Here is an 18,074-nt window from a genome sequence, read left to right on the forward strand (position 1 = left end):
ATGAAGGCAGAATGAATTCAGGGAGAGCAGGTGGTAGATTGTTGCAATATTCTAGGAAACAGAAGGGGAGGGCTCAAACGAGGGTATTTGAAAGACTTTGCTCCTAGACTGCACGGGGGATGTGACAGGAAGAAAGGATTCGAGGATGATGCCAGTGGTTTGTCCTGAGCCACCGGAAGCGTGCAATTGACATGAACTGAGGTGGGGAAGGCTGGGAAAGGACCAAGTTGAGGAGCAATTTTCAGTTCGGTTTTTGTGCATGTTAATTTTGACATATTGCTCAACACTTCCATATATACACAAGTATACAGGGGTGGGCAAAAGGAGGTTTACAGTTCATACAGAAAAATACCATATTTTGCCATGTATAATGCGCACTCACGTTTTTGTGTTCATTATACACGGGATTATCATACCCCATTATTATACCCATGTATACTGTGTATCCTTATTTTCCCCTCAAAAATCGGGGCAAAAAGTACGCATTATATTCGGTAATGCAAGAATGAAGTCTGTGTTTTGCCTACTCACAACTGTAACTCTACTTTTGCCCACCCCTGTGTATGTTCACTGGTTTTCAGCTCTGAAGGTTATACCAACCTGAAGTTAATGTCAGCCTTATTTACTGAACACCAAGCACTGTGCAGAAACGTTCACGGTGTGCTGTCATTTAATCGTTTCAATCATTCCTATTGGCTTACTAATATTTTCATTGCTTTTTTATGGACGAGAGATTAAGTAGCATGTCCAAAGTCACTCGGCCAACCGCTAATCTGCGGGTGCAATGTAGGTCCAGGATCCCAGCCCCGGTTACGTGACTGCAGAGCTCTTTATTAGTCCCCAGATTCTACATGGGGGGACCACTTTCTGAGCACATTTGCTGTAGACTAGGGCTCCATGACAAAAATGGTGCCTGGAGAGTGTGACAAAAGCTCAGAAAAGGGCCCCCTCCCACCTCAGGCGTTGCAGGTTACACAATAGACGCCGCGGAGAAAGGACAGCCGTTATCGTACCCCGAGGGGGGCAAATTGATGCTTTCAAGTTCTCAAGTACCTGAAGATTGAATGTTAGGAAAGCAGTTATCAGAAGTTGTCGATCTGTTTAGGAAACAGGAGAGTTTCAAAACTGCAGTGGCGTTTGTGGTGGGATAAAAGGCTGACTCCCAAGGTGACGCATGTGTGGAAACTCTGCACTGGGGTGGGGGGAGGGGACGGCCTCTGGACCCTGCCCTGCCCACATCCTTTTGAAAGTGTAACCTGGTGTGGCCTTCCTTAGTTGTTCCTCTAGAAAGACCAGGATACGGAGCACAAAAGCCGGGAACCTCTGGGGCCGCAGCATCCGCCCCTGCCCCTTTCTCTCCCACCCACTTCAAGTTGCTTGCCTGGGGAAAAGCGGGACCGAAGCCCGCGCATGCGCTCGGGGCAAGGTCCGCTCTCCGCGACGTCCGGGGGCTCGCGCCCGCCTGAAAGCCCCGCCCACCAAGAGCCAAGGGCGACTTGGGCGGGGGCCTCGGGCCACGCCCCCATCGGAATCGAGCGGGGCCGAGCTGAGCCGAGTGTCTCCGAGCACAGCCGAGCCCAGCCGAGTGGCCGGGAGTCGGTTGGTGCAGCTGCGTCCCCGCCGCTCAGCAGTCCGCGGCTCCGGCGTCGCCGCCGCCGCCGCCTCAGCGGGGCCTGCGCCGGCCGGCCGGCCGGCCTCCAGGAGGGAGGTCCGGAGCGCGGCGAGAGCGGCCCGGCCGCGGGCGCCGCCGCCGCCGCAGCTGCCAGGTGAGCGCCTGCCGCGGCCCGCCGGCCCCGTGTGCTCCCCGCGACTGTCAGTTCCCGTGTCTGTGTGTCTCTCTGCCTGTCAGCCCTCTGTGTCTGTGCGAACGCCTTCCCGCCACGCCTGACCCTCAGCCCTGCCCGTAGTGCCCGCCAACCCCTCCCGCCCGCTGCCCCGGGTCTTTCTGTCAGCCGCCAGCACCCCCATGCTGGGAGGCTCCGCCCCTTCCCCCCGAAGCCCCGCCCTTCGCCCATCTGTCATCACCCCCTCCCCCAGCTCCAGTCTCGGGTGTCCTGGGGGCGTGGGGTGTCCCGGCTCCTGGGGGTCACCGTAGCTCCCCCATCAGCCAGACAGCTGCACAAGGAGCAACCAGGGGGTTGTGGAGGGGAAGTAGGGGTCTGCGGATGCCCGCCTGCCGCGTGAGGGTGCGTGTCCGAGGGTGCGCCGGTGGGCACTGCGTGTGCGCCCGAGAGCAGGGAGGGGAGCGCGGGGGACTGCCTGACGGACATGAGGCGGAGATGCTGGGAGGCCACAGCCACTTGCTGCAACTCCCGCCGGCCCGTTTGTCCTGCGGAGATGGGCTGGCGCCTGCCTCTGGGAGGCGGCTGAACCCGGACTCGACCCACTGGGGTACAGTAGGACCCTGAATCCTGGGACCCTTGTTTGGCCACGCAGAAACAGAAGACCCGGGCGCCGGGTTCCCGGATGCCGCCGCGAGTGGAGTGTGAGCGGAGTATGGGGCTCGTGAAACCTTCCCGGTTTGGGATTTTCATTCAGAGAAGCTTGTTGGAAGTGTTTGAGGAGCGGGTGGGATGTGGCGCTCAGGTGCAGTGCTTGAGAGCTTGAGGCTCGTTGAGCGGAGTGGTTCGCATTTCTGAGCAGTGATTGCCTTGGGCTTGTGCCCTGGGAGAAGCCGTTCTGCGATGGCGAGGCGGGGGGCGGAGGGGGGTAGGGAGGGGGGGGGAGGGAGGCCAAACTACTTTCCGTTTTCATCTGCGTTACGTGAACACACAGTATATTTACTCCTGAGACCTCCACACATCCTCACTTAAAAAAAAAAAAAAAAGGATTACTGTAGTTTCCATTTATACACGTTCTTGTATGTTGTTATCTTGATGGTCTTCATTTGTAGTAACTTAGTATTGCAGTATTTCAAAACTAAGAGAAAATGCATCCTAAAACAACTTGGAGTTGTGCCGGACAGTTCTCACCCACGGGGTAAGAACCAAAAGCAGACTTCATTAGCTGGAACAACTTATTTGGGCTTAACTTGTTTCTAAGAGACATACAGTGGAAAAATCCAGAAGCAGCAAAGTAGTATCAAAGAGTCTTAGGAAATTAATGAAAAGGGCTTTCTATTGCTGCTTTGGAAAGATGGTAATCAAAGTTGCTTTAGAGGACAGAGCTACTATGTAATGATAAACATATTAACCAAGTTGGTTTTGTGACCTTGATACATTGAGCAGTGCTTGATTTGTGCACTGCTCCATAAACAGGCAAACATTGCACGGGCAGTCGGGTAATTTTTGGAGAAAATGTTCTGCCGTGTTTTGTTTTTCAGTGTTTCATAATTAAGATTTCAGACTAAGGCAGTCTCCGGGAGTGGGTTTTCTTTCCTTATGATAACATTTAAAATTACAAAAGTGATTCACGTGTAAGGCAGAAAACTAGAAAACAAAACCTAAGGAAAAATTCACAATCCCACAAACCATAAGTAATCCAGTTTGATATTTATCTTTTTAGTCTTTTGTTCCCATATGTATTTTTTTCTTACAAAAATGCCACCATACTATAAGATTGTTTTATTGTATGTTTTCTACTTATAGACTATGAGAGCTATCTATTTGTTTTGTTTTTACGAGTAAGAACTTGTGTTCCCTTTGTGAGCTTTTAAAAAAGTTAGAACCTCTGCTTAGAGCACTCTCTTAAGTTCTCATTTTATAGTATAACCTGAAGTCCTTGCCCACTGGGCAACTTCCCTGTCCTCACCTTCAGCCCTGCTGGACAGATCTCTTTGCTATGTCTTAAACTCTTCAGTGGCTTTACACTTGCTATTCCCTCTACCTAGAACTCTGTTTCCTGGATATCATAGTTCTGGCTTTAGGTGTCTACTCAGACATACCCAGCAGGCTTTCCCTGACTACTGTGTGTGAAATGCACTCCATTCCCCAGCCCTCCTTGACCCACCTTACTTGTCTTCGTAGCACTTACCTCCACTTGGTAAATACATATGCAGCTATTTGTTATTTTATTGTCTCTTTCCTCTATTAAACCAGAAATGTGAGACTTTCTCACTGATAGAACCTCAGGGCTGAGAACAGCACGTGACATATCATGGGTGCTTAATCAATATTGTTGAACGAGTGAATGAATGAATGCTTATTATCCATCTATTCATGTGACCTTCCTGGTAGCTTCCTAGGTTTTTACTTAACTATATCATGAAATGGTATAACAATCCCTTAAAAGTCAGCATAGTCCAGTCTTACATATCTGTAAAGAAGAATTTTACAAAGTGTGCCTTGATTGTAAGAAGAATTAGTCTTGATTTAACTTCACAATTGAGATAAGGAAATTTTTGGCAAATGTTACTGACTTTCCTTCTTATACACCCTTCTTTATGTCACTCTGGAAATCTTTGAAATGTAGAGAGTATCCCAGTTATGTTTACAACCGTGATTTCAATTTGGTAGTTCTTAGTGACAGTATAAGCCTCTAGAACATAGCGAATTTTGGGGGTTAACAGATACCCAGAGATGTAATTACAGCTTTGATGTGTTTTCATTTGAGGAGTACCTGTTACACTTACATATTTTTTTTCTGGCAATTCTATCCTTTTCAGTTCCTTGCTTATCAGTTTTTGGATGACTAGCAGGTATACTTAAGTATTTTGTTTTTGTTTTTCAACATTTAAAAATAAATCCTTGATCTCTTGAGCATTTTACATCTCTCATGTGACTCTTGAACTGTTTGAAAGGACCAGTCTCATCTTTCAGGATGAAATGACATCAGTAATAAAACATATAATTGCATTTTTATTCTAAGGATGGGAAAATTTGAATCTTAAGGGAGAATGTTTACAGAGAGGGCATACAATGAGAGCAAGCTTTTTAAAGTCTTGAATTTCAAGTATTTTAGTGAGTTTTTGAAAAAAATCCTTGCTTTTGCTCATAAGGAAAAGGATGCCTCCAAACACAATCCAGAGAACTTCAAAATTTTTTCTTTTAAAAATTAAAAAGATTTTATTGATTAATTTTTGAGAGAGGGGAAGAGAAGGAGAAAGAGGGGCAAGAAACATTAATCAGTTGCTTCTCATTCGCACCCCAACTGGGGACCGAACCTGCATGTGCCCTGACCAGCAATCCAACTGGTGACCTTGTGCTTTGCAGCTCAGTGCCCAACCAACTGAGCCACACTGATGAGGGCAAAATTATTTTTCTAAGAATATTCAAGAACTTGTGGGGAAAATCCTAAATGAAAATTTTAGTGTTTTAAAGGCCTAAAGGGAGTGTGTTAAGAATTTATTTTTAATTTTTCTACAGGCATTTATTGAAAACATATTTGGGGTACTTCGGTGTGTTTTTGTATGGGCTCCATTACTATGTTCAGTTTTAGATTACCAACCTGATTTCTTATTATGTCTTGTCTTTTCTTATTTGATTACCTCCCTTCTTTCATCACATTCTCCCCACTAAATGATCTCATCTATTCCCAGGACTTTAATATCCTCTGGATGAAGATGACTCCCTCAGTTACACCTGCTGCCTGGACCTTTCTCTGGTTCCAGACTTGCATTTTCAACTACAGCCTTCCAGCTATCTCGACTTAGTTGCCTCATAGTGATCTCATATTTCAAATATCCACAACTGACTACTCAGTCTTCCTCTTAAACTTCCAAATTAGTATTCTCATTTCTGGCCCCTTCCTCCCCTCTCCTCCAGCCTTCCCTCATTGTTCACTCATTGTTCAGGCCAGACACCTGAAAGTCATCTTTGATTCTTCCTGATTCCTCACCACACATTCAATTCATCAATGTCGCCTGTTGGCCTGCCTTCCAGAATACCGCAAATCCTCCATTCCCTCCCTCCTCCTAATCCACCCACCATCCTCTCAGCTGGATCACTGCTCCTGCCTTTTATTTCAACACCTAGCTTCTACTCTTACCTTCTTCTAACCCACTTTCCCCTCTACAGCCAGAGTGATCCTACCAAAAATCTAAACCAGATCATGCCAGCCCCATGCTTAGTGACTTCCCACTGTACTTAGCCGACATCCGCACTTCTTACTCTGAGGTGTCCAGCCTTTGTCTTCCTTTCCAGCCTCCTTGCCCGCCATGCTTGTCAGGTTGGAGCCCTCTCAGCTCCCCCAAACATGCCAAGTTCCCCTGTACAGACCCTTCTCCCTGCCCGGCACTCCCCCAGCCCCATTCTTCTCATAGAAAGATCCTTCTCAAACATCTGGTCTCAGCCAAAATACCCCTCAGAGGGGCTGCCCTCTTCAGCCCTTCTGCCGTACATGTAGATTTCATGTTTAGCCAAAATTCCAAGTATTTCACTTATATGTTTGTTTTCTTCTTTATTGTCTACTTCCCCCCAACAGACTGCAAGGTCTACGAAGGCAGGGGAAGCCTTGTCCTACTTACGGTATAGTCCTGGCACCTGGTGCTGCTTAGAATCCAGTAGATGCAGAGCCTTGATACAGTTTGAGTAATTATTATAACAGCTAACTTTTTTTGAGACTTACTTTTTAAAAAACTCTCACCCAAGGATATGTTTTTATTGATTTTAGAGAGAGAAGAAAGGAGGGTAGAGATAGAGAATGTGAGAGAGAAACATTGATTGGTCGCTTCCTGTGCACGCCCCAACTGGGAAAAGGGGGTAGATCAAACGCACAACCTTTTGGTGTCTGGGATGGTGCTCCAACCAACTGAACTACCCAGCCAGGGCATTTTGAGACTTAATTTGTGCCAGGTCCATTATTAAGTGTTTTCACACATTATCTCTAAGTATTGGGGAGAATAAAAACTTTTAAAAAATATATATAAACAAAACAAAAAGAAAGAAAAATATTTTAAAATAAATATCCGAGAAAACATTTAACTAAGATGATGATGGTTATTACATTATAATTCCTATTTTTAGTTGAGAAAACTGTGCTTAGAGAAGTTAAGTAATTTTAAAATTAAACAGCTAACAAAGTGTTAGAGCTAAGATATGAACATACATGATATGACTGTAGAAATGTCCCTCTTATGCATTATTGCCTTCTGATATACATGTAGGAATGAATATGAAATATGCAATATTATTATTTGATTATTCTTCATGTTTTTATTTCTAAGCATATATTGGAGTATAAAAAATAAGAATGCTTGGGTGTGGATTTTGCAGTTCCTGGGAAGTTTCTGATAATAACCACTATGCCAAAGCATATAGAGATTAGTTTATGTTGAGGCTCTGTGTTTTAATTTTACCTTTGCCACTTACAGCTGTAAGACCTTGGGCAAATTACTTAACGTGTCTAAGTCTCTTTTTTCAGCTGTAAATGGAGAAAAATAATAGCTTGTATCTCACAGGGTCATTTTGAGAAGCATAATTATACACACACACACACACACACACACAAAATCAATGTTAGCTTAATATTATAAGGAGGGGAGAAGCCCTCAGGAAATGATTTGTCACCCCATCAACAAATTAGAATTTAGGTAAGAATGAAAAATAGACCATAATGGTATTTGTTTCACTGACTCTGGTTTTAATTGATAAAAACTATCAGGAAATAAACTATTTGGCTTCGGATTTATAATTATTCTGTTGATATATAGCAACTTTGTGTTTGGATTTAGACTTGTTAAATGCTTGTAGGTAAGATAGCTTTCTTCCCTTTTTTTTTTTTAAACTTCTTCCTGTCTTAAAGATTCTCAGGGTAGAGAGATCTTTACAGAGGCTGGCCATTTTTGAGAGGCTGATTATTTTTATACTGTTCACCAGAAAGGTGCTCATCATCATTGCCATGTACTTCAGTAATGATTAGGACTAGGAGCTTCCTTCGTATTCCCAAACAAACAGTAGACCTAGTACAGATGCAATGGGCCTGACAGATCTTATGTGGGCACAGTTCTATTTTCTGGGCTTATAAGCAAGCACCAGACAGGTGGCTTCCATCATCTCTGAAACAGGACAAGGTTTTCTGCTAAAAGTGGGGAGAGGTCAGAGGAAAAACAAGGAGATTTGACATACAATTGAGGTCAGGAAGAAGAGTGACTTTGGGCAATGTCCATGACCTCCAGGCTCTATGTAGGGCTCTTTGAGATAGGAGACTGTGGATTAATTGGGATTAACCAGTAGCATGCAACTGCCTGATTTTAGGAGCAAAGAAGATGTATAGTTGGATAGAGCCAGGGTTGGGGTTTGTCGGGGGTGAGTGGCAGAAGGACGGTAGAGCAGAGGAACTGAGGGTATTGGTCAGAGAGTGATTAACATGATGGGTAGAAGTGCCTTGGCTGGATGGGGAGGAAAAGAGGACCAAAGGTGTTGATGAAGTCAAGGAATAGGTACATTGGAGTGTTAGAGTAGTAGGAGGACGTGGTTAGGAAAGGACAAGGGAGTGGAATATTTCAGAGTTGGAGCAGTAATTACTGGATGTGACAGGCTCCTGGGTTTTGCCACTGACATGAATGGCTGAAGTATATGAACTCAGGGAACTCAAGCAGGTTAAGTAACTGCGAGGCTAGAGAGTTTGGGTTTGGGTCATCCATGTGGTCAGAGAAATCATCGGAAGGAAGGCAGGACATTTGGGGTGTAGAGAAGGAAGGTGTGCCAGGTCTTCAATGAATGAATTACCGGCAGTGAGAAGTGTGATGGCCAGCCTGCAGGAGCCTCAGGGGATTTTGCCTGAGGGCAATGAGACAGCAGTGACCTGGATGCTTGATTGATTATAAGGTCTCTCTAGGAGTTGGGTTTGGCCCAAGTTCATTTTGCTTCTGAAGGAATCCTGATCCCAATGGGCAGCACTGATGGTATGTAGTATTGACTAAACTTGGCCATGAAAATCATTTGTGGGTGTATGTTAAAAATGAGGATTCCAAAGCTCCATCCCAGGTCCCCTGAATTAGATTTCGGAGAGGGGACTGAGAATGTGTATTTTCCCCTCTTCCTCCCCGATACACACACCTGGTAATTCTTTATAATTAAGCACATTTGGGAAGTGCAGCTATAGCGGATAAAATGTGGGATCTGGAAGCCAACGGCCTGGGTCTGATGCTTAAGACATGGCAATGAGCCTTAGCCCGTGACCCTTAATAGACTGCCTTTCTAGGTCTGTCGGATATCAGAAGTATGAATTAAGGGACCCTTCATTAGAGGCAAGCACACTGACAAAAGCAACAAGAGACAGCTAGCTGGTGATGAAAGAGGCAGAAATGTTATACAAAATCATTCAAAATATAGCAGTCTTGTTAGCCTCATTGGTCTCTGAATAGAACAATGAATCATCATTGTTACTCTGTTCAACAAGAATAGGTCAAATTATGATTTGGTTAGTTCAGAAAGGCCGAGGAGGAAGTAATGCATTTTAGAAAGCTTTTCATCATAAGCTTGCATGTTTTATTGCTTCAGCTATCCATAAAATTAATGTGTGTGACACAGTTCTGTCTCTGAAGATACTAGATTAGAAAACCATTTACTCCCTTCTCTCTCCAACTGAGCTTAGGAACGTGTCTTGCCGGCCCTTCAAGGCCCTGGTGGCTATGTTGTTGCAGCCCCTCTCTTGTTGTGATCTCAGTAGGAAGGATCCTGGGAGAGCCAGGAAATCTAGATGTGAAATCATATGGTAGATAGAATGTGTGGTGGGAAAGAGGGTAGTCAATGTGAAGAAAACATCAGCCTTATTCTAAACCTCTCTGAACAAGAAAACTCTTCTTGGAGTAAAACCATGAGAAAATAGTGTGTGTGTGGAAAAGTCTTTATTCATTATTCATCTCATAATACTGACATCTCATCGGATGTCAAACTGGACACAAGCCATATTGATTATCAGAATTACGGAGAGAAGCCGTGTGCATGTAATGTATCTGGGAGAGCTTTCAGTTATCTCCAGTGTTTTTGAAAAGCATGAAAGAAATCACAGTAGAGAGAAAACCTGTAAATGTAAGGAATGTGGTAAAACCTTTAGTTTTTCACCTTCACTTCAAATACATGACAGAACCCACACTGGAGAGAAACTGTCAATGTAAACAATATGGAAGTCTACAGATATCATCAAACTTCAAACACATGAAAGGACTCACACAGGAGCTAAACCTTATGAATGTAAAAAATGTAGTAAAGTTGTCTTATTTTTCTTCAAATACATGCAAGAACTCACATTGCAGAGAAACCTTATGAATGTAAACAATGTGGTAAAACCTATATATATATATTAGAGCGCCTTACAGACATACCAAAGAACTCACATAGGCGAAAAAACCTATGAATGTAAGCGATATGGTAAAACTTTGAGTTCTCATCTAGGTTTTCAAAAACATGAATGAAGTCACACTGGAGAGAAGCCCTATGCATGTACGAAATGTGGAAAAGCCTTCACATGTTATCATAATTTTTGAAGATATGAAAGAAAATTCACTGGAGAGAAGCTCTATGAAAATAAAGAATGTGGGAAAGCCTTCAGATGGTATCAAAGGTTTCAAACACATGAATGAAATCCCACTAGACAGAAACCCCATGCATGTGAAGAATGTGGGCTAACTGAAGATATTATAGCATCTTACAAAGACGCAGAAAGACTCACACTGGAGAGAGACCCCATGAAGGTAAGTGATGTGATGAAGCCAACAGAGATCACAGTTCCTTGAAAACACGAAGTAATTCATGCTGGAGAGAGGAACCTTATGTGCTCTATGTATGTAAACAATGTAGTGAAACATTTAGTTGTCTCAGTTATCTTCAAAAACAGAAAGAAATCACATTGGGAAGAAACCCTATGAATGTAAAAAATGTAGTGCAGTATTTAGATATCCCAGAGAGCTGCAAAAACATGAAAGAATTCTCACTGGAGACCTGTCGTTGGAATGTAAACACTGGTAAGGCCAATGAGATCCCAGTTCCTTAAACACACGAAAGCACTCTTACAGGAGGGGAGCCCGATGAATGTAAGGAATGTGGAAAAGCCTTCATTTATCACACCCATTTTTGAAGACATATGACAATGTCTTCTTGAGGGGAACCTTATAGAACTGCAGAATTTGGGAAAGGATTCAGTTACTCTAGTTCCTTTCCAACACATGAAAAGACTCACTGGGTAAAATGCTTAAATGTGAAAAGTGTGAGAAAGGCTTAAATTGAGACACAGCGTTACATGTGAAGACTCCCATGAAAGAGAAATGTAAGTAATGGGAGAAAGCTTGATAAAAATTAATCCATGTATAATGTGCCATAGAACTTTCAATATGAAAGAGTTCTTATTAATGTTATAAATATATCATTGGACTATGAATTTCTACTAATTTCAGAAGTGACTATTCACATGAGATAATTCTGAGCGTTTTCCTCCTACAATAATGCATAAGATGAGTAGGTAGTGCTTTTTCCTTAAAAACATTTAATAATATTTTCTCTCTATTTTGAAGCCTGTTAGATTTATGGGTGAATTGGAGTGTATTTTTATATGCAGTTAGGTTAAATATGTCTTTATCACGTTTTATTTGTTCTGTGTTAAGGGGCCATTGAAAAAGGGCTCTTTGGTATTTGGATTTTCCTACTGACCTTGTGGTAGTCCTTTATATCCCCAGTCCATTATATATATTCTGCCTTTCCCTCTGATAAAACTTCTCTTGGTGGGTAATGGGAATAGGAACCTTTTTCTGTTTTCCATACTAATAAAAAATTCTATGTATGGCAAGTTTATGAAAGGATATAGTTTCATGTAAAATATTATTTTAATTTTTTGGCCCTCTTTGTCTTTTTTTTTGCTGGTATATTTGGTGAATAAATTTTGATTTAAGATGAGGGATCAACAAAATCTAGAGTTGGAGACATTCCCCTCTGTGGGTAATGTTAGGAACTTGATTCTCCAACAGCCATCTACATTGTGCTTCCATATTAGAATTCCGGTATAGCCACACTGGCATGGGATTGGAAGGCTAACACGAAGAGGGAATTAGATTTTGGAGCCACCATACAGTACAGACAGACAGGTACACAGTAGCTATGGGAACACCATCTTCCAAACCGTAGTCTGGATTCTCTGACCTTCCAACCAAGACTATCCTCAAAACCACCACCAGCCATCTGATATTGTAGCTTTACACTGGTTTCTTCACAAGACCCGCATCAGAGGTCCATCAGAGTTTGGATTTTTCTGCAAGCCCTCTTGTGTCCGCCAGGAAATGGAATCAGACTTTGATGCTTATACCTGATTCCCCTCCTCTCTAGATTGTATCTAGATACGGTCTAACTTGTAAGGAAACATCTTGTGCATTTAGCAGTGCTAGTGAGTGTGCTCTCCCGATGGACCATGACATCTACAGTGCGCAGTAAAAAAGGGGGGCTCGGGAGTTCCTCTCCCTGCTGCGCGTGCAGTGGCTGCCTTGACCCAGACCGTCCTTCTGTCGGGGAGACTGGGGGTGTTTCCCGTTACTTGTAGCTGAATGTAATCCCTTAGTATGTTCTTAATTATGTTTGATTGTGATTAAAAGTGTGTGTGGGGTTTTTGTTGACCAAATGAACCCGTCTGTAGGTGTTTCATAAAAATATTCTATCAACTGTTTTCTAAGCTGTCATATGCCAACAAATACTGTTTTTCATTTCCTGAGAAAAATGTTAAAACACCCCATTATAATTATGGATTTTCAAATAAACTTTGAAGATTCTCTTGACTACTAAAAAAAAAAAAAAAGAAGAAGAAGAAGCATTTACTCAATGACAAGCCAGAGACAAGAGCAGTTATCCCCAATGGGCCATGTACATTATTTGATACTTAATGTCATGATACCAGTGGCCCTACCATCCCATTCTCCCTATTTTCACTAAGAAACTTCTGTTCCTTTTCATGACAAGGAAGAGGAATCCTGCAAAAGAATAGCTGCTGGGGAGGGAAGTTGGGAGTTAGCCATTCTTGGCTGAACAATTAGAATCCCCTATTGCTAGTAAGGAGGTTTTGAGTTTGAGATGCAGTGTTATATCCAAACACTAAAGCTTTGGGAAAAGAATCTTGTCAGCTCTGCTAGAAATGGTTGCTATGGACCTTGAGCCTAAAACTTGATTTGCTCTAGCATGTGTTCCATTTCTAATTTCCTCTTAGCATTGCTGGTCCCATGAAGCCTGGCTCTCAAACTCGTGAATGGGGTGCCAAACATGGCATAGCATCTTGGTTATATTCCTGTCACTTACCACATCCTTCCACTCGCCGACTCATCTCCCTGGTGAAGTGCAGGGAGCCGCTTGAATGCACATCTTGAGACCTAGAAAATGTGGCGGTGAGGGTTCAGCAATGCCAAATCAACCAGAACTTTCAGTTAGCAAGTTGAGAGTCTTAAAAAGGAATTCTATTTTTCTTTTAAAAAGGAATTCAGAGTATTTTTTTCCCTGTTAGAAAAACATTTTCTTCTAAAACTGAGAAATACTGAACCAGAGGCCAGTGAGTATTTTAATGATAGTAACATGTTCTCTAATATCACACTTTCCTGCCCTACAGAGCGCAGGGACCCTTGAAGGTCCTGCTTTATTCCAGTATTCTTTATGTTTGGATCACTTTAGAGTATTCCTTTTGTGAAATGTTTATATTCCTGCTATGAACTCAGCCCCTTGGGGTTAAAAAAGGAGGTCTCCGGTCTCAAGGAACTCATTTTTAAAAGTTAGAGAAGGTGCGTTTAAATGTCTAACCTCAGGCAGAACATGCTGTGTGCTACAAGGTGCAATCAAAATGTAGGATCGCAGACAAAAGAGGTTATTACTGGTGTTGGGTGTAAGTGGCAAGAGGGGATCAGAGATGCTTTCAGGCAGTGTTTGTAATTAGATTGCGTCTTGAAGGCTGGGTAGAATATTGGACAATTATATTTGATATCCTCTGTACTGAGGCATTCTTTATTTTAGTAAGATTACAGAAATATTTTGGTGCTTAATGAATTAGCTTTCACTCATCCAGAATGCCTCATTTCTCAATTATTTTTGGATAACTTGTGTCTGTGATTAACATATGAAATATTAAGGGACGTATGGTAGAGAAGGGCTTTTATGAAAGCCCTTAAAAATAATTTGGGATCATAAGAATGTCTCAAGTGGTGGTGAATAGAAAATCAGAACGATAATGGAAGGTACATGTTTTGATATATGATTCATGATTTGGGGGAAGATGGAGCTCTAAGTGACATTGGTGAGGCCTGCATAGGAAAGGAGTAGCCTGCCAGGGTAGGAGGCCTCTCGACCACTCACCATCTCATTTCTGAATGTCTCTCTCAGGGAAGGTTGGCAGTGAGGGCAGGGGAGCACTGTGGGCTGGGGCCGTAGTAAACTGAAGGGGGCCAGCTCCTCCTTGTCCTCCTTCACTCTAGCTAAGCAAGAGGGGTTTACAGCAGGGCTGTGAAGCCATGTGCAGAATTTCTCTTCCTGCCTCGAGCAAGGGCTGTGTGCCTTGTTTCTGGGTTTGTCCTGCCTCAAAGCTGTATCTCCGTACCACAGAGTGGATTCTCCCTTGCTGACGTGTGCCCCTCTGAGTGAATCCCTTCTCCTTTAGCAATCCCATTTCTTGCCATGGTAAGTTAGCTGCAGCTGGACCATTGTGCTGGTTTTGCAAATAGTTGTTATGCCTGACATCTTGCAATTTTTCCTTTGTCCTGTTGAGGCTCTATTTTCCTCCTCTCCCCTCCCTTCCCTCGTGCCCTCCCTCATGCCCTCCCTCCTTCCCTCCCTCGCTCCCTCCCTCGCTCCCTTCCTCCCTCCCTTCCCACCTGAGGATATGTTTACTGATTTGAGTGAGAGTGAGAGAGGGAAAAAGAGAGAGAGAGAGAAACTGAGTGAAACATGGATTGGTTGCCTCCCATACGTACCCTGACTGGGGATCGGGAATTGAACCCTAAACCTAGGTATGTGTCCTGACCAAGGATTGAACTCACAACCCTTTCAGAGCATGAGACAATGCTTCAACCAGCTGAGCCACCTGGCCAGAGCAAGGCTCTATTTTCAATCTTCCTTTGCCCCATCCGTTCAACACTTAATTTTCCAAGAAGCTGAAAACCATATCACTTGTACATTTTGTGCTGAAAGGGTCTCTGGCTCAGAATTCTGATCTCCTTGGGAATCAACACATATGGTTTTAAAAAGACAGTATTTTCCTTATATGTCCTGGTGATGTCAATAGCATTTTAAAAGCCAACATATTTGGCAAAGCTATATGCCCCATTTTATCATGCAGGTGACCAAAGCAGCTCTCAAAGCAGCTCTCAGAAAATGAATTCAGTTTCTCACCAAAAATGCAAGTATTGTATGATTAGTATGTGTCCAGTACTATGCTAGACACCAGGCACCATTGGGGAGCAAGTTAGACATGGTCTCTTTGGCCTCATGCCACTTACTGTCTGGTGGCTCCGTGGCCAGGAGCCGTGATAGATTCATAGTGTGACTGCCATCCAGAGGGCGGAAAGGCCTGGCCTCTAGTCCTGCTTTTGTCTTTTATCAATTACATGACCTTATGCATTTGCCTCTATTTTCTGTCAACTGGGATAAAACACCTTTTTAAAATATTTATAAGACTTTTATAACACTTGAATGACACTACATAGAAAGAGCTTTGAAAAGGTCAAGTTACTATAGATGCAAATGTAAATGGGGGTAATCAGCCCTGCCTTGTTTAATTGAAATAGCTAACGGGGAATTTCTAATACTTCATGGCTTCAGAGAATGTCATGTAGCTTCAGAGTCACCAAATGCAATACTTGGCCTAAATATTTTAATATTTCACTAATTCTAATGTTTACTAATAAATAAAACAGCCCGCTGCTTTTGGGTGCCTTGGTTAATATAGGCTACTTAGTCACCCCTAAAGAAGTGTAGATTTAATACATACTGGCATTATTTCAGAAAACAACATTTCTAGATATTTATTTTATAACCAGAAATTTATTACTACAACAATGGACATATGATAATGCTAATAACTTTATATATACCATGGAATTATAGTGCAGTAAAATAAAAAATGATCTGAACTATAACTAAAATAAATATCTTTTGTAAATAGTAGAAGATATCTTTAGTTTTTGCAGATTTAGGCACATAAGGAGCTTTGATTTCAAGGCTCCCTTGTGGTTCTGACCATTTGGTGTTTTATGGTCCCTCTTACCTGCACATCACTGAGGAACTAAGACCTTTCATTGTAGATATTTTCTCTAGCAACCTAGACAAAGCCCTTAAGTCTTTTTGAGCCTCAGTTTACTCATAAAATATGGCCTTTTCTTTACCATGCCAACTTCACAGGGTTGTTGAGACATTCACATAAAATATTGGAATGGATGTGCTTCTATCTGCGTGATGGGCCTATTCAGTATTAGGTAGTGGTCAGGTAATTCTGGCAAATGAATGCCACAGGCAAATGAAGAAGGTCTGTGTCTCGATTTATGGCATAGCCCTTGTTCAAGTTTCCCAATTCTTCCTCATCATGATTCAGTGTCTTCCACATCCTTCTGTTTCATTCTCGTTTAATAACATTTCACTTTCTACCTGGTTGGCCGTTAGCTAATATTTGAGCTTCTGCTGTGTGTCAGGCATTTTGTAGGTTGCTGGGGAGATAGAGGTGAGAGGGCCAGACCCTGGTTCCAGAGTGTCCTTTTGAGTAGTGTATGAGCTCAAGACTCCACCATCAATTCTTGACTGAATTTTCAGCCTGCTAGCCTTCCCTATAGATCTCAGACTTGCCAGTCCCTAATAGTTATGTGAGCCAATTCCTTAAAATAAGATTTTTAGTTTGTGTGTGTATACGTGCATACATACATACACACCTACACACAAACATCCCATTGGCTTTGTTTCTCTGGAGAACCCAGAATGATATAGTACTCAACAAATGCTCTCATTATCAATACAGAAAGAGGGGAAACACAACAGTAAGCAAGCTGCTTAGTGTGGTTTTCGCCATGTTGAGTTTGCTATGTCCATGGAATCCACATAGAGATACTTACTGGGAAGCAAACGTTGCTAGGGTATGAAGAGCTCGTGTGAGTGGTCTGGACTGCAGGTATGTAAGTTTTCAAGTCACCAGTGTGTAGCTGTCAGTTGAAGCTATTTTTGTGGATGACTTCAAACGGAGAATAGAGCATGTAGTGTAAGAGGAGGTATCAAGATGGAACCACGGGAAACACTAACATTAAGGGGAGAGGTGGATGAAGAGAGGCCAATAGGAAACCAAAAAGGAATGGACAGACAAAGATCAGGAGAGACTGGGTCTTAGAAATCAAGGCAGGGGAGAATTTCAGGAAGGAGGGAGTGCAATCACTAAAAGGTTGAGAGAAATGTTGGCATCTGCCCATTGAACTTAAGCTCCTAGGTGGTGGTGGTAGAGGTGACTATTTCAGTGTCATTGTACATTCCGGAGGGTGGACTAGAGAATCCATGGTGAGGAAGTGGAAATGAGTGTTTGCTGCTGCTGTTTCTTGAAGGAGCTCAGTTGTGAAGTAGGATGAGAGGGGCTGTGGGCTTGCTGAGGAAGGGATGATTTTAGGGTAAAAGGGACTATACGACTATAGCATATTCAGAGGCTGAAGAGATGGAGCTGGAAGAAAGGAAGAAGGCAGAGATTCAAGGGAGAAAAAGGACAGTGGTTGATCTAGGTCTCCACCATGGAGGGAGGGACTGGCACAGGGATGGTCAGTAACATTGCCAGGGGAGGGATGCATTTTTCACTTGGCATAGAAAGAAGAACGCTATTTGGGGATAGAGCAATGTTTATAGAAAGTAGGATTCTGGAAAATTTGCCATCACAAAGGCTTCTATTTTCTTTGCGAAGTGAACCTTTGGCAACAACTGATAGCCAAGAGGAGATGGTGCAGTAAGGTCTTTGAAGACAGAAGTGAAGGTATAAAATTACTGCTGTGGGGCTTGAATGTGGAGGCTGATTATTGTTCTCATTGTCTATGGAATGTAAGTTATACTCCACAGTCTGATGTTTATAAAATCCTCTGCAATCTGCCTTTAACCTATTCTGTTAGACTACCTGTCTTTTTTGTTTCATTCCAGCACCCTTGCACTTCATCCAAGAGTATCTCTGCTGTAGCACTAGAATGTGGCTCTGAGAGACTGGATGCTGTAGTGAAAATGCCACTG

At 42.9% G+C, this 18,074-nt stretch overlaps 1 protein-coding gene across 10 annotated transcripts in view; it reads left to right on the top strand.

The window, feature by feature from the left end:
* The first annotated feature begins 1,560 nt into the window (after positions 1-1,560).
* Positions 1,561-18,074, top strand: part of ZHX3 (zinc fingers and homeoboxes 3) — a 95,785-nt gene continuing 79,271 nt past the window's right edge. For 4 of the 10 annotated variants that reach the window (XM_054573743.1, XM_054573740.1, XM_054573742.1 and 1 more), the window contains exon 1: positions 1,561-1,766. The gene's annotated coding sequence lies outside the window, so the exon portion shown is untranslated. The other 6 variants (XM_054573745.1, XM_054573750.1, XM_054573747.1 and 3 more) reach the window with 5 other exon arrangements.

This window comes from Pteronotus mesoamericanus, unplaced genomic scaffold, assembly GCF_021234165.1.
Source record: "Pteronotus mesoamericanus isolate MK-2021 breed Mesoamerican mustached bat unplaced genomic scaffold, CSHL_Meso_final contig_25, whole genome shotgun sequence".
Classification (NCBI taxonomy): domain Eukaryota; kingdom Metazoa; phylum Chordata; class Mammalia; order Chiroptera; family Mormoopidae; genus Pteronotus; species Pteronotus mesoamericanus.